The sequence below is a fragment of the Fukomys damarensis genome, unplaced genomic scaffold (genome assembly GCF_012274545.1).
Source record: "Fukomys damarensis isolate Sample0158 unplaced genomic scaffold, DMR_v1.0_HiC HiC_scaffold_4, whole genome shotgun sequence".
Classification (NCBI taxonomy): domain Eukaryota; kingdom Metazoa; phylum Chordata; class Mammalia; order Rodentia; family Bathyergidae; genus Fukomys; species Fukomys damarensis.
In genome coordinates this window covers 24,713,065-24,739,332 of record NW_022900916.1, presented here as the reverse complement: position 1 = coordinate 24,739,332, position 26,268 = coordinate 24,713,065, and the positions used below count along the sequence as shown (strand labels likewise).

Sequence of the window (26,268 nt, the reverse complement as noted above, 5' to 3'; positions counted from 1 at the left end):
GAGCTTCTCTGTGGAGAGGCCCACAGAGTGCCCTGTGGCCAGGGAGTACCTGAGGCCCTCAGCCCAACAGCTCATGAGGAACTCCTGCCAACAGCCACATGCCTAAGCTTGAGATCAGATTCCTATCCGGTTGGGCCTTGAGATGGCTGGAGCCATGGCTGACATACTGTTACAGTCTGACAGGAGACTCAAAAGTCAGAGGATATTGCTAAGCTGCCCTTGGATTTTTGACCTGCAAAAACTGAAATAATACATGTTCTAAGCCATTGAGTTTTGTGGTAATTTGTTACATGGTATTAGATAACTAACATACCCTCATTATTGTTGAGAACGAATAATAGTTACCATTTATGATTATGTATATTACAATGCTACCTTTTTGCATATAGTATTCCCTTTAAATCTTTTTTAAACTTTATTTAAAGTTAAAAAAAATAAATTTTATTTTATCCCATTCCTCCCCTCAAGCTCTCTCCTCTCCCTGTGCACCAAGGCTTTGTTTCATTTTTTTCCTTCTATTTTCGCTTTTTTTCTTGTCCCTTCCTTCCTTTTTTTCCTCCCTCCTCCCTTGTTCCCCTTTACATTTGAACACTTTCTTCCCATTTCCCAACATCCATTATACATTTCAGTCCTTATTTCCACTTTTAGTTTCTCATACCAGAAAAACAATACAGTAATTAACTGTGTGTGTCTGATTTGTTTCACTTAAGAGTGTGATCTCAAGGTCCATCCATTTAGTTATAAACGTCTAAAGCTTATCCTTTATGCAGAGTAGCATTCCACTTAAAAAACCCACACCTTTATCTACTCATTATTTAGCTATTATAAACTGTGCTGCTATAAACATGAGTGTGCATATATCGCTGTGTTATGATGCTTTTAATTCTTTCTGGAAGATACCAAGAAGAGGTACGGTTAGGTCAAATGGGACCTCTAGTTTGTTTTTTGAGAAATCTCCACTCAGATTTCTGTAGTGGTTGCACCATTCTACACTCCCACCAGCAGTGCAAAAGGGTCCTTTTTTCCCCATAGCCCCTCCAGCTTTGTTATTGGTTAATTTAATTCTTTAAAAAAAACTTTATTAGTACATATTTATCCTATATATTGATCAGATTTACCTATCCCCTTTAATTCTTATAATGATCAGTTTTATCTTCAGTTTATAGGATGGGAAGTGGATTTAAAGAAGTCAGATAACATGCCCTACATCTTATACCTAAAAAGTGATGGAACAGGGATTTGATCCCATAGGTTGACTCTAGACCTTGTATCAGGACAGACTACTTAATATGTGGGGTTGTGTGGGAAAAAAATGTAGGCCCCTTATGTAAGTGTTGCTAAGAATTTGAAGATGGTGATATCAGAGTATTAGATCAAGCTTAGGGCTTTTTTGAGTGCAAGCCTCTGTGTGACTGCACAGGCTGTTTGCCTGTGGAGCCTGCCCCAGCTGATGTTCTTATTTATTATGCAATATTGCCTCCTACCTATAAGCAGGAAAAATGTGTTGGAAGAGAACTCTACAGCCATTTAGATAAAACGACAAAGTCATGTGTCCATGTCCTCATCTGGAGTCTAGAATTTCTTTCTCAGCATCAGACTGCCTTTGTAAGACAGTAAGCTCAAGTTCTACCTAATTCCTTACCTGGACTTGATGCTCCTGTGTGGTCTGCTTCTCAATGATGGACTCTGCAAACAGGCTGATAGGAAATGGTTGTCCTGCCCAATTGAATTCCAGTATATGTTCTACTGAGGGCACATTGTCTGCATGAAAAAGACACAAGCAACTCTGTACCTAGTGTCAATATCATCTGGTGAGCTTCTTTCTATCTGGGTAACTTCCCTTGATGGTTTCTGGTGTGGTAAAGAATTAACACAGAAGTTCTTGGTTCTATAAGCCTTGCTCACTGTATTCCAAAGTTCCAGGGACTGGTCCTTGACCTGTCTGGTGGGAGATACCTCTAAGTGCTTGGAATATCTAAATTGAGAAGAATGTATTTGTATACCTGGACCTTAGGACTTGTGTTATGTTTTATATCTAAAATATCCCCCAGAGCCTCCTGCACTCATAGGTGGGGCTTTTGGGTAAAGGGTGTGTGATGCTTACCACTGAATTAGCCCATTGATGGGTTAATACCTGGGTATGATGTTGGAAAGTGAAGCTTGGTGGAAGGAGGTGGGTCACTGTGGGTGTGGCCTGGAAGGGTGTACTTACTATATGTAGTATACTTCCTCCTCCCTTGATCCTGCTGTGCTTCTTGCCACCTGTCATGAACTGTTTCTCCTCTGTATACCCCTCTGCCATGCTACCCTGCCTCAGAGCCAGCCAACTGTGGACTGAAACCTCTACAAACTGTGAGCCAAAATAAACCTTTCCTCCTTTAACTTGTGGGTGTAGGGTATTGTGTCCCAGCAATAAAGAAAGTAAGATACCTTGCCAGATGGCTTATACTAACAGTGTGATTTTTAGATGAATATCTCATCCCACCTCCACCCCTACCCAGGGGCCTGGGCCACTCTATCAATTTGACCTTTGAGGGCTTGAGACAGTGGCTAAGGTCATTCACATAGATGTTTTTGAAAAGTCAGAATACCAGCCCTTGGGTGAGCTTTCTTAGTAGGGAACACTTCACACAGGTCAACAGAATTGCTGGAAGAGTTAAACATTGTCCACTAGGAGAACTATAAAAGCTTGCACCTGGATTCTCCTGATCTCTGCCTTAGCTACTTTTTCCTTTATTGATTTTAAACTACATACTTTCCTGGTCAGAAACCATAATGAGTATAACAGCTTTTTGAAATGAATTGTGGAGCATGAGAGTGATTTTAGAGACCCCCCCAAAGCATTTCCCCATCACATATCTTTAAATATTTTAAATATTTCGCTCCATTCTTTTCTTGCTTGCTTGGTTATTGAAGACAAATCTGATGAATTTATTTCCCTAAAATAAAGTGTTTTTCCCTCTGGCTTCTTTTGAAGGTTTTCAAATTTTCTACAGTGTTAGTATGTTATACCTAGGTGTAGGTTTTTTGGTATTAGTCTTTTGGTAGTTGGTATTTCTGGATTTGTGGGTCTGAGGTTTGTATATGTGCTGCTGAAGTGAGTGCTGGATTTGAGGTTTGATGTCTGTTGCTTATTTTTTCTTTAAAGCAAAAAGCAGTGGTAAATTTTATTTGAAAAAGTAAAAGTGAAGAGTGAGGGAGAAATTGGCTCTGTGGAGAGAGCTTGGGCTGAGTAAAAGAGGAAAAAGCAAAATAAAAATACATCCTGGAGGAAGCAGGGGGGCTATAGTGAGGAAAGCCATGATACCCTGTTCCTAATTTTAAAAAGAACCTTAGCCATTTTTATTTAAAAATTGCTTCTGTTCCTTTCTCTTTCCTTCCAGTATCCCTATTATGGCTAGTTATTCTTTTTGTAATATCTTAGTTCTTAGATATCCTATTCTATTTGTTTCATTCCTTTAACTTTGTTTATTTTTCTCTCATTGAGTTTATTGGTACATTTTAGGTATACAGTATACAGTAGTTACATTCATCATTGGCATCATGTACCTTTACATGACAGGTCTTGGTTCTCATTTTTTCCCCTTGTCCCTGCCCTCCCTTTGCCCCCTCCTACTTATTCCTTTAACTTTGATTTTTAGTATGGGAGGTTTCTATTGCTGTATTTTCAAAAACCCATTAAACACGTGTAAATTTATTTTTAAAAGTTTCATTTATTTTTTCATTGAGTTTATTGGTACTTTTTACTTAAAACAGTACAGTTATTCATCGTTGGGATCATGTACCTTTACATGACACATCTTGGTTCTCATTTTTCCCCCATTCCCCTGCCCTCCTTTCACCCCCTCTACCCTCCCCTAATTACAAAGACTTTGTTTCCTTTTCTCATATTTTTTCTTGTCCCTCATTTCCTTTCCCTGACCCTTCCCACTTCCCCTACACCATTAGCCCTTTTCTTTGTATTTCACATTATCAGTTATACAATTTGGATCTTATTTACACTTTTAGTTTATCACATCAGAGAAACTATTCAGTGTTTACATGTGTGTCTTATTGATTTCACTTAAGAATATGGCCTCAATATGCATCCATTTTCCTATGAATGACTCTATTTTCTCATTCTTTATGGATGAGTAGTATCTTCTTTATCCAGTCTCCAACTGATGGGCAATTGGGCTGTTTCCAAGTTTTAGCTATTGCAAACTGTGCTGCTATAGACATGGGTGTGCATGTATCACCGTGGTATGATTCTTTTAATTCTTTTGGAAAGATACCTACCAGAAGGATAGCTGAGTCAAATGGGACCTCAAATTCTAGTTTTATGAGGTATCTCCATATTGGTTTCCACAGTGGTTGCACCAGTCTGCACTCCCATTAACAGTGGAGAAGGGTTCCTCTTTCCCCATGGCTCCACCAGCATTTATTATTGGTTGATTTCATGATAGTAGCCATTCTTTCTGGGGGGAGATGAAATCTCAACATTTTTTTCCTTTGCATCTCTGAATGACCAATGGTGTTGAACATTTCTTCATATATATATTTACTGCCTTTACTTCTTTGTCTGAGAAGTGATTGTTCATTGGGGGCATGATTTTTTTTGAATTCTTTATATACTCTAGATAGTAGACCTTTGTCTGAGGGATAGCCCGTAAATTTTTTTTCCCATGTTGTAGGTTGTCTCTTAGCTTTGTTGGTGGTTTCTTTTGCAGTGCAGAAGCTTTTTAATAAGATGAGATCCCAGTTGTTGATTCTTTGTGCTAGTTCCCGTGCTACTGAGGATTTGTTAGTAAAATATTTTCCTATGCCAGTGTCTTCATGAGTTCTACTTAACTTATTTTCCAGCAAGTTTAGTGTTTCTGTTTTAATATTTAGATCTTTAATCCACTTGGATTTTAGTTTAGAACATGGTGAAGGATAGGGGTCTAGTTTTAATCTTTGGCAAGTTGAAATCCAGTTTTTCCAACACCATTTATTAAAGAGGCTATCTTTCCTCCAGTGAGGATAGTTGGTTCCTTTGTCAAAGATGAGGTAGCTGAGTACATCTGGAGTTGTTTCTGTATCTTCCAGTCTATTCCACTGATCCTTGGGTCTTTTTCTTTGCCAATACTGTGCTTTTTTTTTTTTTTTTTTTTTTTTTTTTTTTTTAATATCACAGTGGCTTTGTAGTATAGTTCCAAATTGGGCATTGTCATGTCTCTGTTGTCTCTGTTACTTTTGCTATTCTAGGTCTCTTCTGGTTGCAATTGAATTTTTGGATTATTTTTTCTAGTTCTGTGAAATATACTGTTGGAATTTCAATCAGGATTGCATTAAATCTGTAAAGCAGTTTTGGTAGCATGGCCATTTTCACTATGTTGATTCTTCCTACCCAGGAGCAGGGATTATCATTTTCTTTGATCTCTTTTTTCAGAATGCTGTAGTTTTCAGTGTAGAGGTCTTTTGCTTCCTTTGTTAGATTGATAACTAGATACTTTATTTTTTGGGATGCTATTGTGAAAGGATTTTTTTCCCTAATTTCTCTCTCAGTGAATCTTTTATTTGTGTACAAGAAGGCTATTGATTTTTGAGTGTAGACTTTGTACCCAGCTGCTCTTCTGAGTGTGTCAATTAAGTCTAGAAGTCTTTTGGCAGAGTTTTTTGGGTCTTCTATATAGAGTATCATATTGTTAGCAAATAATGACAGCTTAACTTCTTTCTTTCCTATCTTTATTGTTTTAATTTCTCTCACATCTAATTGCTGTGGCTAATGTTTGCAGAACTATATTGATCAGGAGTGGTGATAGTGGGCATCCTTATCTTGTTCCTGATTTTAGTGTGAAGGTTTTCAGTTTTGGGCCATTTAATATGGTGTTGGCTATTGGTTTTTCATAGAGAGCCTTTATCAAGTTGAGATAAAGACCATATATTCCAATTTTCTGCAGGGGTTTTATCATGAATGGGTGTTGTATTTTGTTGAATGCTTTTTCTACATCTATTGAGATGATCATATGGTTTTTGTCCTTGACTCTGTTAATATAGTATATTACATTTATTGATTTATGTATGTTGAACCATCCTTTCATCCCTGGAATAAATCTGACTTGGTCAGGGTGTATGATCTTCTTGATGACCCTCTGTATTCTGTTTGCCAGTATCTTATTAAGGATTTTTGCAACTATGCTCATTAAGGAGATTGGCCTGTGGTTCTTTTTTTTTGTTTGAGTCTTTCCCTGGTTTTGAAATCAAAGCAACACTGTGTCCAGGAATGAATTTGTAATTTTTGCTTCCCTTTCAATTTCATTGAAAAATTTAAAGAGTAGTGGCAGTACTTCTTTAAATGTCTTGTAGAATTCAGCAGTGAAGCCATCAGGACCTAGGCTTTTCTTAGTTGGTAAACTAATTGGGGTGTTTATAATTTTTTAATCTTCTTCGTTCAACTTAGGTAATTCATAAGTATCAAGAAACCTGTCCATTTCTTCTGTGTTCTCCATTTTATTAGAGTACAGGTCCTCAAAGTAGGTACTGATGATCCTCTGGATTTCTGCTGGATCTGTTGTGACTTCACCTTTTTCATTCCTAATTGCATGGATCTGAGCCTTTTCTTTCCTTTTTTTGACAAGGTTGGCTCAGGGTTTATCGATTGTATGTATTCTTTCAAAAAACCAACTTTTTGATTCATTGATGTTTTTGTATCATCTTAGTTTCCATTGCATTGATTTCTGTTTTGATCTTTATAATTTCTTCCCTTGTATGAGCTTTGGGTTTTTCTTGCTCTTCTCTTTTTGGGAGCCTTACATTCGTCATTACATTGTTCATTTGAGCCTGCTCTGTTTTCCTAGTGTGGGCATCCACTGCTATCAGTTTTCCATGTAGAACTGCTTTCATTATGTTCCATATGTTGTATGGGCATTATCCTTTTTTTGTAAAAACTGACTAATTTTTTAATTTAATTTCCTCTGTGACCACTGATTCAGGCTGAATTCTGGCTGCACGGCCCAAGTTGAGCTCCCTGACCTCCTGCAGGGTTGACTCTGCAAGGTTCTGCAGGTTCCACCTGCCCTTCCCCTGAAGATAGTCCAGGTTCTGATGGAAGGTGGTGAGCCCTCCAACTTGCCAACTACGGAGATCTAATGTGCCTTTATTGTAGTTCACTTTTGTTCTATCTTCTGAAGCTCAATAAAATGGCTTTTATGACCACCTGTGCCTCTGTAGTGTGGATTCAGGCACTGCCACAACCAGGAGACCTGAGAGCACGGGAGTTGGGGCTGGGACGAATGCTGCAGAGGTGCCCATGTGGGTGGGCAGTCCTCACCGGTCTGCTCTGATGAAGGCCTGGTTCAGTTCTATGTATGTATGTATGTATGTATGTATGTATGTATGTATGTATGTATTTTTGAGACAGGGTCTCACTATATGGTTCAGGCTGGCCTCAAAATCATGGCACATCCTACTGTCTCAGCCTCCTAAGTATTAGAATTATAGGCTTGCATCACCCTACTCATCTAAAAGCATGTATAACTTTAAAAAGTTGCAGAAAATTAAAAATTCCTTTTCCTGTGAAGTTATTATGAATTAAGCAACCAAGCATATAGGGAACATATGTTTAATGCGTTAGCTTATTTTAATATATGTTCATTATTGCTAATGTTAGATGATGTGCTAAGGAAAGAAATAAGACCCTCATCCTTTTAAAAAATTTATTTATTTATTTATTTATTTATTTATTTTTGGTTTCTTGAGATAGTCTCACTATATTATATAGTTCAGCATGTTTTTTTGTTTTTTGTTTTAGACTGGCCTCAAACTCGTAATGCTTCTTCTGCCTCAGCTTCCTGAGTACTGGGATTACACACATGTGCCACCACAGCTGGTAAGCCTCATTCTTGTTATACATTGACTATTATTCTATATTGTGCCTGTCTTTCTTCCTTCAAGTTAGTCAGTGAAATGAATAACAGTTTATGAAGTGAGAAGATATAATTTGCTCTGGCTGTTTTCCTGGAAGATACCTGGAGATACCAGCAAGGTAAAATTTTCATTGTCAGAATGATTATGAGTGAACCACAAACAGAACTTGATATGCTGATGCCCTTTGGTATACTTGTTTTAAGTATAATGCAATTTGTAAGACATTATATATATTTTATATCAAAATCAGAGACTAGGTTAGAGATACTGCTCAGAGGTAAAGCTCGTGGAAAGAATGTGCAAGGCCCTGGATTGAATCTTCAGCACCACCCTCACCCCCTCTCCAAAAAGTGGATAACAAAATATTTGTTGAATGAATGTAAGTTGCTGTTTTTTCCCTCCTGAAACATATCAGGTCAGATGCTAAGTAGCTCTACCATACTGCCTACCCTATTAATTCTAGAAGTCTGCAGGAGATACTCTGTACAACTTCATCTTACTAAAGAACTAGATTAATTTGAGCTCATAATGTCTTTCTGGTACTTTTCTTTGATTCCTGTAGAATGAAGTGATGACATGGGGCACTTTATCTTCAGAAGTTCTGCACCTCTCTTTTCAAGCTGCCCCTCCATAGTGCCTCTAAATCCCAGCTCCCCCAAATAGTTTTTTTCTACTTGACCCTCACCCAATTCTGTGATTTTAGTACATTAATATTTGTTTTTTTTAATTCTTCCCTCTCACTTGCAGAATCATATAAAATATTTAACTCACAGTTTTGGAGGTTCAAGGACATGGTACTGGCTTTGGCTCAGCTCTGATGAGAGGCATCTGGGCTGTGTCACATGATGGGAATGTGTGTGTAACGAAAGATCACCCTTACAAAACTGGAAACTAACAATGAGTAGGGCCAGGTTCAGGCTTCTAACCCAAATTTATCGCAAGAATTAACCAGAGTTCCATGAGAAATATCATCTGCTGAGGGCAGTATCCTCAGTTGCCTAAAAGTGTCCTGCTAGGCTCCACCTCATAAAGGTCTCCCAACTTCTGATATCACTATACCAGGAATCAAATGCCCAACACAAAAAAATTTGGGGGACAAAAACCCTCTGAACCATAGTACCCACGGATACTCAGAATACCTTTTCTAGTATCAAATAACTAGAAAATTGCAGAATGGAGAGCCACACCAATCTGTCTGATAAGTGGCTCTTGCCTTTTTCTGATGAGGGGTACTCCCATTCTCTAGAATAGCATTGTATATAATGAAACATGGTTAGCAAATCTTGCTTCTCTTTAACGTTTATATATTTTGAGGCACACATGGGTTTCAGCTCAGCCCGGGCCTGTGGACTTTCCAAGTCTCAGTAGAACATAGCTGTCCAGCAGGGGGAGTAGGAGAACAGCATCTGTCTCTGGAAAGGTCTGAGCTCCCTGTACCGTGATGGCATGCTGCTCTTCATGGTCTTACTGTGTTACTTGTCTTTGACTTGTAGTTCAAGACCAGTACTTTGCCTTTGCTTTCCTTTTGGTAAGAAGATGGCCTATGTTATTACTGATAATTGGTCTTGGGTGGGGTAGGAGTTGAAGTTACAGAGAAACAGTCTTTGAACCCCACCCACTGTGTTTCATAAGGCAGATAGAGTAAGAAGTGACATGGATTTAGAACCCCATCTCAGAAATATAATGAGATCTGAGGATGTGTCATATGAAGTCTTTTTTTGGAACAATTCCAGTCATAAATAAATTAATGGGAGACAATGTAGGCTAGAGCTTTCCTGGCATGCTATAGGCAATGAAATTGGACACAGAAGGCAAAGTGTAGAAAGCAGATGGTGGATGTGGCCCAGGAGAGAGGCACTGAAAAGCTGGGAGGTAGGGTAGGCTGGTGAAGCCTTGAGGGCCTCAAAGTAGTGATGAATTGAATGGCTGTGCAATTGGTGATGCATGCCTTGGGACCTAGGCAATAGGTTTAGCTTCCAGAGATGACACTGGGACAGAGATGGCCAGGATACAATATGGCTGCAAGTCATGGCTAGATGGGTAAGAAGAGTACAAAGATGTATGAAGCTCAGCACTGTGGCTAGAATAGGGTTCTGAGCTAAGGGGTGGGAAGTTGGATCTGGGGTCTGATGTTCAACTTTTTGGGATGGGGATGGGAATACTTTTGGAATGGAGGAGGGTAATTGTCATACCCTGAGAAGGTAGGTTGATGCTTGCTCAACAAGACAGCAGTGGGCATGAGGAGGGTAGCACTAGGAAGAGCATGGTTTGGCAGAAGTTGGTGCAGAAGTTCTGCACTTCTCTTTTCAAGCTGCCCCTCCATAGTGCCTCTAAATTCCAGCTCCCCATAATATTTTTTTTCTAGTTGACCCTGACCCAATCCTACTTGGGAAGTAACTGCCTACTGAATTGTTGGCACATAATGCATCTGTACTTTGATAATGGGGGTGGAGGCAGTGGAATTTTAAATTAATGCAGCTTTTCGCCAGTTCCTGGATGGTGAGAGCAGACACATGTTTATAACAGTGCAAATTATCTCATAAATACATTATCTCACAGAGGTATTTTGGGATAGGAAATTCTTTACACCCCTCTCAAGTGTGCATTGCTTAATATCCTGGTTATTCAGAAGCCCGTCGTCTGAAGCAAAGAAGTCCAAGACACTTGGATGCCAGTCAGATTCCTTTTCTGTTTCCTCATCTGTAGCACAAGTACATTCTTTTGGTTTGCCATAGGCCAGTGGTGTTGAACCTGTGGCATGTGTGCGACTATTGACTATTGGTATCATTGAAAGCTCTTAAAAGATTTGCTATCACTGCTATAAGCCAGGGAGAAATTATCAAGTCTCTGTTTCTTCCATTCTAGACAGAGATTCAGGCAGCCATAGGCTTGAGATTTTCTAATGACCTGGAGAATGAGTCCAGTTGTTTAGTGGAAATGCAGCAACTATTTCAGCATATGAGTTCCACATGGCTTAGGAGAAGATGGTTCCAATAATTAATCTCCAAATTGTTAGAAACCATTAAGCATTTTTGGTTACTGATGGTAAATTATGAGACATATGCCAAGACTGACCATTGTTTTTTTTTTTCCTCATTGAGTTTATTGGTAAATTTTAGGTACACAGTACAGTTACATTCATCATTGGGATCTTGTACATTTACATGACAGGTCTTGGTTCTCATTTTTTCCCCTTGTTCCTGCCCTCCCTTCACTCCCTCCTCCCCTTCCCATTTACAAATATTTTATTTCCATTTTTTCATTTTCTCCTATTTTTTTCTTTCCCTTATTATCTTTTGCCTACCCTTCCCACTTTCCCTGCACCTTTAGCCCTTTTCTTCCTATTTCACATTGTCAATTATCTCATTAGGATCTTATGTACTATTATAGTTTGTTCACACCAGAGAAACTATTTGGTATTTACACATGTGTGACTTATTTATTTCACTTAGGAGTATATCCTCAATATGTATCCATTTTCCTATGAATGAATCTTGCATTCTTTATGGCTAAGTAGTATTCCACTGTATAGAAAAACCACATCTTCTTTATCCAGTTTCCAACTGATGGGCAAATGGGCTGTTTCCAAGTTTTAGCTATTACAAACTGTGTCTCTATAAACATTAGTGTGCATATATCACTGTAATATGATTCTTTTAATTCTTTTGGAGAGATACCCAGCAGAGGGATGGCTGGGTCAAATGGAACCTCTAGTCCCAGCTCTTTGAGGTATCTCCATATTGATTTCCATAGTGGTTGCACCAGTCTGCACTCCCACCAACAATGGAGAAGGGTTCCTTTCTCCCCACAACCCTGCCAACATTTGTTATTGGTTGATTTCTTGATAAGCCAACAATGTTCAGGTGAGGTGGAATCTCAGTGTTGTTTTCATCTGCATCTCTCCAGTGACCAGTGATGTGGAACATTTTTTCATATATTTACTTGCTGCTTTTACTTCTTTGTCTAAGAAGTGTCTGTTCATTTCAGATGCCCATTTTTGAATCAGGTCCTTATATTTGGGGTGCTGATTGTTTTGAGTTCTTCATATATTCTAGATAAGAGTCCTTTATCTGACGAGCAGCTGGTAAAATTTTTTTCCCACATTGTAGGTTGTCTCTTAGTTCTGTTGATGGTTTCTTTTGCAGTGCAGAAGCTTTTTAATAATATGAGATCCCAGTTGTTGATTCTTTCTGCTAGTTTCTGTGCTACTGAGGATTTGTTCATAAAGTCTTTTCCTATGCCAATGTCTTCAAGAGTTCTGCCTAACTTATCTTCCAGCAAATTTAGTGTTTCTGTTTTAATATTTAGATCTTTAATCCACTTGGATTTTAATTTAGTGCATGGTGAAAGATAAGGGTCTAGTTTTAATCTTTGGCAGGTTGAGATCCAGTTTTTCCAACACCATTTATTAAAGAGGCTATCTTTCCTCCAGTGGGGATGGTTGGCTCCTTTGTCAAAGATGAGGTAGCTGAGTGCATCTGGAGTTTTTTTTTGTGTGTCTTCCAGTCTGTTCCACTAATCCTCAGGTCTGTTTCTTTGCCAGTACCATGCTGTTTTTATCACAGTGGCTTTGTAGTATAGTTTCAAATTGGGAATTGTTATACATGCTGCCATATGTCTGTTGCCTAGGATGGCTTTTGCTATTCTAGTTTCTCTTCTGGTTGCAAATAAATTTTTGGATTCTTTTTTCTAGTTCTGTGAAATATAGTGTTGGAATTTCAATTGACATTGCATTGAATCTGTATAGCAGTTTTGGTAGTACGGCCATTTTCACTATGTTGATTTTTCCTACCCAGGAGCAGGGGATATCTTTCTATTTTCTTATATCTTCTTCGATCTCTTTTTTCAGAGTGCTGTAGTTTTCAGTGTAGAGGCAAGACTGACCATTGTTGGCTTATCAAATCATGGTTTTGGAAAGTCAAAATGTCAAGAAGAATTTATTCATTATAAGCAAGAAGAAGAAATATGTCTGTTGAATTTTTGTAATACCCAATTCATGATGTTTCTTTTTTAAAAATTCTTTTTATTGAGTTTATTGGTACAATCCAGGTATACAATACAGTTACATTCATTATTGGGATCCTGTACCTTTACATGATAGGTCTTAATTCTTATTTTTTCCCCTTGTCCCTGCCCTCCCTTCACCCCCTCCTCCCCTCTCCATTTACAAACACTTTCTCAGTTTTTCAATATCTCATATTTGTTTTCCTCTTCCTCATTACCTTTCCCCCACCCTTCCCACTTTCCCTATACCTTTAACCTTTTACTTCATATTTCACATTATTAATTATCTCATTAGGATCTTGTGTACTATTATAGTTTTTCACACCAGAGAGAGTATTCGGTATTTCAGTTACAGAAATCTCTGTATGAACATTAAAAATAGTGAATCCTAAGATAAAACTAAAAAGGAAAGTAAAAGAGAAAAGGCAATGGTGTAAGATTAAAATAATCCTTAATTCTGGAGATGAAAATGGTCCCTGAACATATTTAAATTGCTTCTTGCTCTTATATTCTTATCTTTTTTTTTCATTATTTAGAGAATACTTCATTAGTTTCTGTAATCAAACCTATGTAGATATGACCTTACATATTTAATACAGTGTGTTACCCCTGTACAAATGGAAAAAAAAGAAATAAAAAAATTAACATTTCTAGACCAATATGGCTGTCAATTTCTGTACAATGATGTTTCTTAAAATAACACATTTTCCCTAATTTTAAAAGTTGGAAATGTTTATTGTAGAAAAAAAACTGGGAAACTTAAAATTAAAAATTAATGACTATGTCAACTATAATCTTAAACATACCCACTCTACATTTTAGTGGGTTATTTTTTGGCTTAATTTGTCAATGTTTGTACTTAAAAATTTCACAGTGAAGCTCATATCACACAAACAACTTCACAATCTGCCTGTTGTTTTTTTCTCCCATAATGCTATATGGTGAGTACTTTCCAATATCATTTATATTAATTATGAACCTTTTTAGTGAGAAACCTCTAAACTTGCCACCTTTTACTTTAGTAATGATGTTATTATGGGACCTAAGAAAATAAATAGCTTAATTTTTAAAGAAAAGTTTAGAAGCTGTCTCACAGATGCATCTTAAAAACAACATGTAGGGCCAGGGATTTAGCTCAGCTGTTCGGTGGCCTGCCTTGCAAGCGCTAGCATCTGAGTTCAATCCCTGGTACCAAAAAAAAAAAAAAAAAAAAACCCCAAAAACCCCCCAAAAAACCAAAAAACCAAAAACCCAAAAAACCAACCATACATGGGGGATGTAAAAGGGCTAGGGAGTTAGCCCAGTGGTTCCGCTGCCTGCTTCACAAGTGCAAGGTCCTGAGTTTGATTCTCGGTACCAAAAAAAAAAAAACCTAAGAAATGAAACATATTTCTGCCTAATCTACTTCTTCAAGATGTCAGTAGATACCTTCATCATCTTTTCTCCGCCAGAAACTTAAGAACCATCCTTGAGTCTTTTTCGGTTTCATCTACTTCATGCCTTCTGGTTTTATTTCCTGAGAACCCTAATCCATTGCTTTCCTTGCAGTTCAGCCTCCTTTCTGAATTTTACACCAGTTATTAAATGTTTCTACCTCTCAGTCTAATCTCATTCTTTCTATGAAGTATCCAGAATGATCAGGCTCCAGGCCAATAGCACTTGCCCTCCCTGTTAGGACTTGAGTGGAGGAGCTTCTTTAAGTTGGCTGTGCAAGATGGATATTGTTTGGAAGGGTATGGGGGCCTTGGGTATGATTTAACCCCCCTCCCCATAGTACTATTCTTTGTAGTTATAACAAACTATATCATCATGTCTTCTCATATCAAGGACACAGTAAAGAGGTTACAAATGGATGGATGCACATGAGAGCTGAAGTCTTAACTACTTTTACAATGTCTAACAGGACCTAACAAAGCAATTATTCAGTCTTGTTAGTTTAATAGCTCCCATCTTCCCTAAAGCCAAATCTGAATCAAAGGGAAACTGTTGATTTGTGATTAGTTATACCCAGAGTGGTTTTGTATGTGAGAGTCTTTGTGTATGTGTGTGTGTGTGTGTGTGTGTGTGTATTTTTAATAGTGTTTGGTCTGTCTAATGAAAATCTGAATCTCATCTTTTGTTTGTTTGTTTGTTTGTTTATTTTTGAGACAGGGTCTCCTATGTGGTTCAGGCTGGTCTTGAATTCATTATGTAGCTGATTCTGGCCTTGAGTTCATATTAGTCCCTCCAGCCTCAGCCTCCAGAGTACTGGGATTACAGGCATGCACCATCATGCCAGGCCCTGAATCCCATCAATTTTGTACTCTGTTGCCATGTAGAAATTCCTCAGTAGACCTGGGAAAGTTGTCCAAATGGATGAATTCTTTGGAGAACTGAGGATTTATTTCTTTTTTATTATATTTTATCAGTGCATGTTAATTAATGCCGCTTAGTGATAGAGCTTGTTTTGGGAAGCTGGTACATGCATTTAGCATAACTTAATTATTTTTAATTCCCTTATTTTCTTCCTTTGTTTCCCCCTTCCCTTTGATCCACCCTTCTCGTACCCCAAAAGTCTTTTCCTGGTTTCCTATCATTTCTCCTTTATGTTTAACTTGTGTGCTTTTATAGGTTTCTCATATAAGAGAAAGGATCCAATAGTGAGAACTGTCCTCTAAACCCTTGCAAAAATAACACTGTCTTGTAGTGGGCGCCAGTTTTGCTGTCCAGTGGGCCCCTGCCAGGTGCTAAGGCTGCATGCCAGACTACAGTGTGAGATCACCCACCGCTGTGGCTAGACAGTGCTGGCTGAGACCTGTGGAATTTCCTGGTGTGAATTGAATGGGAATGGAGTACATATAAGTTTTTCCAAGGACCCTTGTTGCTTTTGATTTTACTTTTTGTTGTTTTAATTAGTGCTCTATAAAATCAGTGGTTTAGCCCAGGGGGCTTGGTGACTTTAGTCACCCAGAAGTTATCTGTTACTTTGTAAGCCCTAATAAACTCATTTACTCACCAAGCTGGACTTGCCTGATGCATTTTTTGGATGGTTGGTCCCCTCTCAGTTTAGAGGCAGACATTTATCTGAGAAACTCACATAAATCTGGCACTCAAACAGCATTCCAACAGATGCAAAGATGAGTCAGGGGAGAGCAACCATTGGAAAAATCCAGCATGGCCATCTTCCATGTGAAATGCTTCCTAAAAGAGTGATCTATTGTGTGAGTATGGAGATGACCTCCCCAAACACTTATTGGGCTACAGTATATACTGAAATCGCCCAAGGAGAGCTGTAGCCAGTGTTGCATGGCCCCTGCTATGATTGATAAGACATGCTACTGAGGCTGAGATATCTGCCCAGGTGGAGGATCTTATATAGTCACCTACCTACATATTAAAAAAAATATTAGGGATGTCTTGGATCCTCAAAAATTAAAGAAAATACTACCATTTGTCGGTGAGCATTATGATTTAAAGGGGATAAAATTGCTGTATAATATCACAACAGCCATATGGTAGCCCTTCCTCATGGAGACGTAGTAGTGGAAGCTGAGCTCCACATTCAAATATATGCTGAACAAGTGCGAGAGGAAGAGAACTGGGATAAACCTATTAAGATGTCAGCTAGAGCTATTCCTGGAGCTAGACGCTGCCAGGAAGATAACAGAGGGTCTGAACCACCTAAGTCAAGCTGAAGCCCAAACCTGAGCCAATCTGGGCAGTAGGCTGAATCATGAAGCCAGATATTGGGTAGAAGGAGCAGCTTTTGGGCCACATGAAGACTGCATGGGGTCCCAGTGGGTGACAAAGCTGGGGTTGATTCATCCTCAGGTTTCCAGGAAAGGAGAAATGAGCCTTCTTGATGTGAAGAGATAATGACAGTACATTTGGGAACATCCTGACTAATTGTTAAGTTTACTTTTGGATCTCTTGGTTTAAGTTGATATTTTTATCTAACTTGCTAAAACATTTCTTGAGAGCAACTTTGGTATAGTTCTTAAATTACAATTACTGGGTCGGCTTTCTCTTTCTGCCTCCTGCTGGCACTAAGATAATTTTGCTACTCAGGTTACATGAAAGTTTGATATTTGACTAGTCCTAATTAGAACATAAATACTGAGTTAATTCTGAGCCCAAAGAAGAGGAAAGATGTATCAAAAACATTCTAAAGTTCAAACCCTAAAACAGAAGAAGGAATTGAAGAGGTGAGGGGTATGAGCACATATTTTTGGTAAGGAAACACCTTATTTGTTAAGAATGTGAAAAAAAAGGTACAAAATCAATACACTTGTTACCTTTATTGTGACTGAGACAACACCCAAACACCCAAAGTTAAGAAGGAAGGTTTATTTGGCTCACAGTTTGTAGGAGGTTTCAGTCCGTAATTGGCTGACTGCAAGGCAGGGTGGCATGGCAGACAGGCATTGCATAAGAGAAACAGTTCATGGCAAGCAGAAGACAGCAAAGACAAGCGAATGAACAGTGACAAGCCTCTTTCTGTCTCATCTTTTCCAGGCTATCCATCCTTAGGGTAGTAGCACTCACACCCTAATCCTAGTGCCCTTAATCCTAACATTGCACCAGGAAGCAATCCCAGTGTCATTCTAGATTCAGCCACCTCTGAAAAACCCCAACTATGACTGTATGAGGCTTGAGGGGGGTCATCTAGACACAAACCATAGCAACCAAAAAGAATAAGTCACAAAGTTTCTGGTGAATGAGGTTTAAACATTTTTTGTATGTTTGGTTGTTCTTTCTTTTGCTTTTGTTGATTTTGTCTAGCTTAAAAGCTACTCCTTTTAAACTTCCTTGTAAAAGTGTTTCCTAAAAAGGGAAACAACAGGGGCCGGGGATTTGGCTCAGTGGTTAAGTCACCTGCTTTGCAAGTGCAAGGGCCCAATTTTGATCCCTGGTACCCCCCTCAAAAAAAGGGAGACAACATAAAATTTAGAAAAAGGGGCTCCAGAGGCTTTTAAATAAACTAAGGTACTTGTGGGACAGGCTAAACAGCTCTGTGCCTCAGTACTCCAATGCTCAGTTGGTTTAGGTTACCAAGAGTCCCAAGGGCAACACTTAAATACAAAACAACCAGAATAAACAAAACAAACAATTCCAATAGGGTTCTAGTCCCAATCGTAAGAAAGGACAAATGCCCAGTATATGGTACTACAACAGCCAGTGCTGGCCAGATATAAAGTCCTATGACAGGTAAAACCCAGAGTCTGCTTCAGGGAGGGTAAAGGCGCATATCCAAAAAAGGCTAGATTTTTTTGTTTGTTTGTTTGTTTAGTTTAGTTTTGTTTTTTTGGGGGGTGTCCTTGTGCTTACAAGGCGGGCTACTGAACCACTGAGCTAAATCCCCGGCTTCACAAAAGGCTAGATTAAAGGCCTGTTTACCAAGCCTCTTCTTGGGTGCCACAAAAGCAAACTTTACGAGAGTGACATACATAGTGTATCAGTCTACTAGAGAAACAGATTTAATGCCAGATGTGCAAATATATAGAATTTACAAGATTGACTTATAATGGCTGCCTACAGAATCATGTGTGAAAGAGTGCAAAAGGGACGTGTGTGCACTAGAGATCCAAAGGATCTAGTCAAAGGTCTAGGCCTCATGGTGGTGTCCCAGTGGATCTGTATCAGACGGCTGCAATGAGAGGCTAGAGGCTGGAGTCTGGGCTGGAAGCATCGCTGCTGAAAGCCAAGAGCTGACACCCAAGGTGAAGGTGAAGACTAGAGCTCCTTTGAAAGTGAGCTTTCCGTTGTTTTTTATTCCATTCAGGCAACAAGCCTATTGATTTATGTCACTCACATCCTGGGTGGGTCCTCTGTCTTCAGTAAATGCCTTCAGCCACACCCAGAACTATGCTGTTCTTTACATGTGGGGACCTGTTACTCAGACAAGGAACTCATAGAGGGTTTACAAAGTCTGGAGATGTCACATAACACTACAAAGCACACACCATTTTGGATAGGGAAATACACTTGAGATTAATATAAGATAAACTTGAAACTTGGAGGGAGGTAGCAAGCTAGGATTAGGGAAGCAACCCCAAGAGGCTCCAGAAGGAGGAAAAAAATTTACAGGCAAGGCTGCACAGGCATCCTAGGGCCCAGAAAGATCATGATAGACAGCTGAAAAGGGATGAATGGAACCCTTCCTGTGGGCCAATGGGCCTCTCTTACCAGCAGGAAAATACAGAGGCCATAAAAGGACTTACATTTTTCTGACAGATGAAAGCCTAAGTGGGAAAGAACAGGCAAGAAGTGATTTCTAGGGGAAAGCAGAAAAAAAAAAAATAAAACAGTGGGCTCCTTTTCAGTTTGAGTTTATAGATTTTCCAGGTTTTGAGGGTAGCATCTGTTATCACCTGAATGACCTCTTGAATTTGCATGGCTTAGGATGTATTTCCAGCCACCCAAAAAGAGGAGCTATGGCATCAGGTGGGCTGAGCTTATGACCTTTGGTTGAGAGGGGAAGAGAGGGATGGAGGAAGCGAGTGAGAGGACTGGAGAGGGGGAAAGGGAAAGAGGTCAAAAGAGTAGTTTAGAGGATCTCTATTTATCTAAAGTGTTTAGGACCCCAAAATGTACATGATGTAAGAAGATCGTTTCCATCAGGTGTCATTCGAAAGGCTGAACTTCACACATCTTCAGATTGGGTTTTCCATGCCAGTTGTGTGAGAAACTTTGCTCCAGACACTGGATAGACCAATCCCTATATGTATCTCCTTGGTGAGAAAATTTAAGTTTCAGCTGACCCAGGAATGGAATATTTGACCTGAAAGAGTACCTGCTAAGGCCACTATAAGTCATAGAGAATACCTCTTGACACCTCTTCCCAGTTCTAGTTAGATGGAGCAAATGTCTCTTGTCTTTGGTGCTTTTATGTACAAGCAATTATTTTCTGGGGTCTTTGGGAGCTTCTAACTGCTGTAAAGGAAAAAAAAAACCCACAGAAATTTGTAGATAGAGAAAAAGGAGGAGGAAAAGATAAACTATGCTTCAGAAAGCAAGGGGTTAAGGGAAGTGGGAAAGAAAAAAAAAAAGCCTTTGGTTGTTGTCTTAGTTATTTTGCCCATTATTAAGAAAAGATGCCCAACATCCAAAATTAAAGGAGGAAAGTTTAACTCACAGTTTGTAGAGGTTTCAGTTCACAGTTGGCTGGTTCCAAGGCAGGTGGCATGGCAGAGGAGCATCACAGAGGAGAAACCATTCATAGCCAGAAGGCAGCAAGCAGTGAAGTACAAAGCAGCAAGCCACAACAGCAGCCCTTTTCCCCTTATATTTATATTCTATCAAGGTTACACACCTTTAGTGTGGGTAGCACATCCAGGGTGTGCCTTCCCATTATCCACAGCCAGAACTATGCTAAACCAGTCAGTGAACTAATTTAGTAATCATATAGCCTTGATCCCATCATCACACACTTAATTCCAGCATCACACAGTCTAGATCCAGCCACCTCTGAAAAGCCCTATGACTGCAGTAGGCTTTGAGGGAACATTTAGACAGAAGACATAACAGTTGGACTTATGAAAATTAACATTCTGATGCCTTTTAGCTTCCTGGATATCTTGCCAAGTGAAAATGTCACTGGGCAGAGTCTGAGAAGGTCCCCAATGTTAAAATAAGGAATCTAAACCACTTCTTTTGTAGAATAAGTTTTCAGGTTTTCTGACTCCCAGCAAAACTGTGGAAAAAGAATTTTTAGGATCTGTCAATAAGAGGCATGGGAAGGGTTTATTAGGCAGAGATTTTAGAGTGCACTCAAGAGTAGAGTGCAGATGCTCAGAGGGATGACACTAGTTGTGGTTTTTATGGTATGTTAATATCCAGTCCGTGACTCTATTATTAATGCTGCATTTTTTTGTTATTACGAATGGTGGAATAGTATTGTGATTACTTGGTTTTTACTGTATGCTCCTATTTGGTCTATCTTTGTGTCATCAATGTTACTGTGGCTTGTTTTCTGGGATCAACCCCCCAGAGGAAGGTTGTACACTAAGAAGACCCCAAATATTGTGCTGAGTAAGATGAACAGGGAGATAGATGCCAAAGCATAATCAGACATACAGACACAAGACAGGGAGACAGATTCTAACTAAAGAGACTGATATTAATCTTCAGTAAAGAAAAACCAATATAAAAATTCAATATTCAAGTATAAGAGCCATAAAAAGCCCCAAACAGCCACAACAGGAAAAGAAACTCTCAAAGACACAGCATAAGAGAAGATAGGAAAACCTGTTAGAGAACAGCAAGTTACTTATAAAGGCAAGCCCAGTAGAATTATAGTGAATTTCTCAGCAGAATTTGAAGGCCAGGAGAGTTTGGAGCAGTTTTTCAAGCCTTAAAAGGAAGTGACTGTCAACCCAGCCTTCTATATCCTACAAAATTAGCCTTCAAAATTGACTGAGAAGTAAAGACTTCCCACGACAAAGAAATCCTAAAGAAATACATGACCATGAAACAAGCATTACAGAAAATACTCAGGGGGCCTGGGATGTAGCTCACTGGTGCCTTGCCTCCTGAAGCACAAAGACTTGAGTTCTGTTATTGGTACCATCACCAACAAAACAAAACAAAACAAAACAAAACAAACAAACAAAATAAAACAAAACCAAAAACAAAAAAACAAAAAACACAACACCTCAAGGGAATCCCAGACAGAGACAAGGAGGCCTCTGGCACCAAGGAGCCCCAAAGAAAGTACACATCTAACTGGAAGAGTACTTAAACAAAAGCAAAAAAACAAAACAAAACAATCAGCCCTCAAAAAATAGTGGACTGGCAGGATTCAGTGAACACTTTAGAATAATTACTATTTAGAGAATAATAACTCTCAATAATTCTTAATTATTTTATGTGCCCTATTAAAAGACACAGACTAGTGAATTAAGTTAAAAAACAAACAAACAAAATATAAGCCATAGCTGGGCGTGGTGGCGCACGCCTGTAATCCCAGCACTTGGGAGGCTGAGGCAGGAGGATCACTGTGAGTTCAAGACCAGCCTGGGCTACATAGTGAGTTCCAGGTCAGTCTCAACTACATAGTGAGACCCTGTCTCAACAAACAAACAAACTATATATATATGTCATATATTTATATATATATATGTATATATATATATATGTCATATTTTTTTACCAGAGATACACTTCATCCAAAATGAAACTCATAAACTAAGGGTGAAAGGATGGAAAATGATATTCCATGCAACAGGAGCCCCAAAGCAAGAAGAAATAGCTATCTTATTTTCAAATCTAGCAAACTTCAAGCCCAAACTGCTCAAAAAACATAAAGATGAGAAGTACATATCGGTAAAGGGAACAATTAAACAGAACAGGAAGATATAACAATTATAAATATATATTCACTGAATGTTGGCACATTCAAACTCATAAAACATAAACTACTGGGCAAAAGACAGACACAGTACAATCATACTATTAGACTTCAATATTCCAGTCATACAATTAGACAGGCAACCAGACAAAAAAATTAACAGGAAAATAGCAGAGATAAACAACACCACTGAACAAATGGACCTAACATATTTACAGAGTGTTTCACCAAAGAAGAACAGAATACACATTTTTCTCAGCAGCACATGGAACATTTTCCAAAATAAACCATTATCTTAGGCCATAAAGCATGCTTAAATAAATACAAAGAATCAAAACAATCTCCTGCATACTATTGAATCAGAGTGAAATGAAGCTACAAATCAACAGCAAAAAACGGAAACAAAACGAAAAACCAAAAAAAAAAAAACCAAAAAAAAAAAAACCAAAAAAAAAAAAAACCCACAGAAATTTCTAAGCACATGAAGATTAAACTGAATAACCAGTACATCATAGAAGAAATCAGGGAAAAAATAAAAAAATTTATAGAATCAAATGAGAGTGGAATCTTAACACAGCAAAACTGATGGGACACAATGAAAGGAGTTCCAAGAGGGAAGTTTATAGTTGTGGATGCACACATTAAAATAATTGATTAATCCAAAATAATTAACTTGATGCATTTCAGGGCCCTGGAAAAACAAGGTCAATCCAAATCTGAAATTAATCAAAGGATATAAATTATAAAGATCAGAGTGGAAATTAATGAAACTAAGATTTTTAAAAATGAGAATAAATGCATTAAAGTATTGTTTGAAAGGATAAAGAAGATTGATAAGCTTTTTGTAAAACTTATCTTAAAAATGAAAGAAAACCCCCTCATTTTAATGCAATGAGAAATGAAATCACAACTGACTCTACCAAAATTCAGAGGATTGTAAGAAAGTATTTTAAAAAACTTACATTCTAATAAATTAGAAGAGGGCTGGGGATTTAGCTCAGCAGTTTTGTGGCCTGCCTTGCAAGCTCAAGGACCCGAGTTCAATCCCCAGTACCCCCCCAAAAAAACGAATAAATTAGAAGACCTAGAAGAAATGAACAATTCCTAGATACATGTGAATTACCAAAATTGAAAAAAATTTAAAAACTCCCTCTGATAGAACAATTGAGGCAATAAAATAGAGGCAGGAATAAAATCTCTACCAACAAAGAAAAGCCCAGGCATTGATGGATTCATTGCAGGCTTCTGTCAGAACTTTAAGAAAAATTCTAATACTGGACCTCCTCAAGATCTTTAATGAAATTGAAAGGGAAGAAGTATGCCAGACTCATCCTGGAAGCTAGAATTACCGTAATACCAAAACTGGATAGGACTTAACAACAACACCAACAAAAAAATAACAAAACTACAATCTTCTTAATGAACAGAGAAGCAAAACTTCTGAACAAAATACTAAGAAACAGAACACAACAGATCATTAAAAAGATCATACATCATGACTAAGTAGGCTTTATCCCAGGGATGCAAGGATGGTTCAACATAATATAAATCAATACATGTAATATACCTCATAAACAGAAGAACAGCAAACACATGACCATCTCAAAAATGCAGAAAAAAGCCTGACAAAATCCAACATCTGTTCATGATAAAATCTCTGACAAAAATGAGTATGTAGAATGAATTTATCTCAAAGTGATAAAAGCCATTTTTGACAAATCCACTGCCAAAATTACACCAAAAGCAGAAAAACTGAAACTTTTTTCTTCTAAAATCAGGATCCAGTTAAGGATGCCCACTCACACCATTCTTGTTCAGTGTATTACTTGAAGCATTATATAGACCAGTCACACAAAAGAAAAGTAAAAGGAATACGTGTAAGAGAGGAAGTTGTCAAAGTTATCCTTATTCACAGATGATACTATACATAGCATCATAAAATGTATACTACATGATACTATACATAGAAGTCCCCAAAACAATCCACAAAACACTGCTGTTATATATTTAGCTAAGTAGAGCAGTAGCATTTCTGTACACCAATAATGAATCCACTGAGAAAGAAAACAACTCCAGTTATAGTAGCTTCAAAAAATTAAATAGTTAAGATCAACCTAAGGACATGAAGGACCTGTATAACAAAAACTATAGTATCTTGAAAAAAGAGATTGAAGATGACAACAGAAAATGGAAAGATTTCCCCTCTTCCTGGCTAGAGAGAAGCAACATTTTTAAAACAGCCTTGGTACCTAAACTATAATCCAAATCAGAATACCTACAGAACTAGAACAAAATCCTAAAAGTTTTATGGAACCAGAAGAGACACAGAATAATGAAAGCAATCCTGGGAAATAAGAACAAAGCAGTAGATATTGTAATCCTGGACTTCAAGTTATATTACAAAACTACAGTGATAAAAATGGCACAACACTGGTACAAGAACAGACATGCAGATGACTGGAGCAGAATAGAAGATGCAGAAACATGCCCAGGCTCATTCAGCCATATCTGACTTTTGACATAGGGTCAACAACATACACTGGACAAAAGATAGCCTCTTTAACAAATAGTTGGGAAAACTAGGCATCAATGTGCAGAAAATTGAATCTAGAACTATGTCTCTTACCTTGTACTAAAATAAAAATAAATCAAAGACTGTTTTTTTAAAACAGAAGCACTGAATCTGCTAGAAGATCAGTTAGGTCAACATTTAGAAGACATGTGCATAGGCAATGATGTTCTGTACAAAACCCCAGTTTCTTTTGTAGTGCAGAAGATTTTTAATAAGATGAGATTCCAATTGTTGATTTTTTCTGCTAGTTCCTGTGCTACTGAGGATTTGTTCATAGTCTTTTCCTATGCCAGTGTCTTCAAGAGTTCTGCCTAACTTATCTTCCAGCAAGTTTAGTGTTTCTGTTTTAATATTTAGATCTTTAATCCACTTGGATTGTAATTTAGTGCATGGTGAAAGATAAGGGTCTAGTTTTAATCTTTGGCAGGTTGAGATCCAGTTTTTCCAACACCATTTATTAAAGAGGCTATCTTTCCTCCAGTGGGGATGGTTGGCTCCTTTGTCAAAGATGAGGTAGCTGAGTACATCTGGAGTTTTTTTTGTATCTTCCAGTCTGTTCCACTAATCCTCAGGTCTGTTTCTTTGCCAGTACCATGCTGTTTTTTATCACAGTGGCTTTGTAGTATAGTTTCAAATTGGGAATTGTTATACCTGCTGCCATGTGTCTGTTGCTTAGGATGGCTTTTGCTATTCTAGTTTCTCTTCTGGTTGCAAATGAATTTTTGGATTCATTTTTCTAGTTCTGTGAAATATAGTGTTGGAATTTCAATTGACGTTGCATTGAATCTGTATAGCAGTTTTGGTAATATGGCCATTTTCACTATGTTGATTCTTCCTACCCAGGAGCAGGGGATATCTTTCTATTTTCTTATATCTTCTTCGATCTCTTTTTTCAGAGTGCTGCAGTTTTCAGTTTAGAGAATACCACATTTTCTTTATCCATTTATCTGTTGATGGACATAGAGGCCACTTCCAAGATTTCTGAAATTATACTGGTATAAATGTGGGTATGCAGGTATCACTGTAGTATGAGGTCTTTTATACCTTTGGGAAGATACCCAAAAGAGATAGAGCTGGATCAAATGGAATTTCTATTTTTAGGTTTTTTTTTTTAGGAATCTCCATAGAGTTTGTACTAGTTTACATTCATACCAACAATTAAGCAGTGTTGTTTTTCCCCTGCAGCATCTCCAACATTGTTATTATTTGATTTTTTTCACATCCAAAGTTTTATTTACTTGATAAAAATACAAAGTGATTTTATAAAAGGGTAGAGAACCCTAGTTTTTGAAATCTAAAGCATTACACCTTAAAAAGCTGTCCAACCTACAAATACTGAAAAATGCAGAAATAAAATCATAATGTTTTTATTAATAAACCAAGAACACCTCTAGGAAATTTTCTTTGTTTCCCCCTATTAGTATCTATCTTTTATTTTGCTTTTTTTCACATTTAGGTTTCTCATGTAAGATAAAAA

General features: G+C 38.0%; 1 pseudogene; it reads right to left on the bottom strand.

Moving 5' to 3' along the window:
• Window positions 1-26,268, bottom strand: part of LOC104874154 — a 55,089-nt pseudogene that overhangs the window by 5,619 nt on the left and 23,202 nt on the right.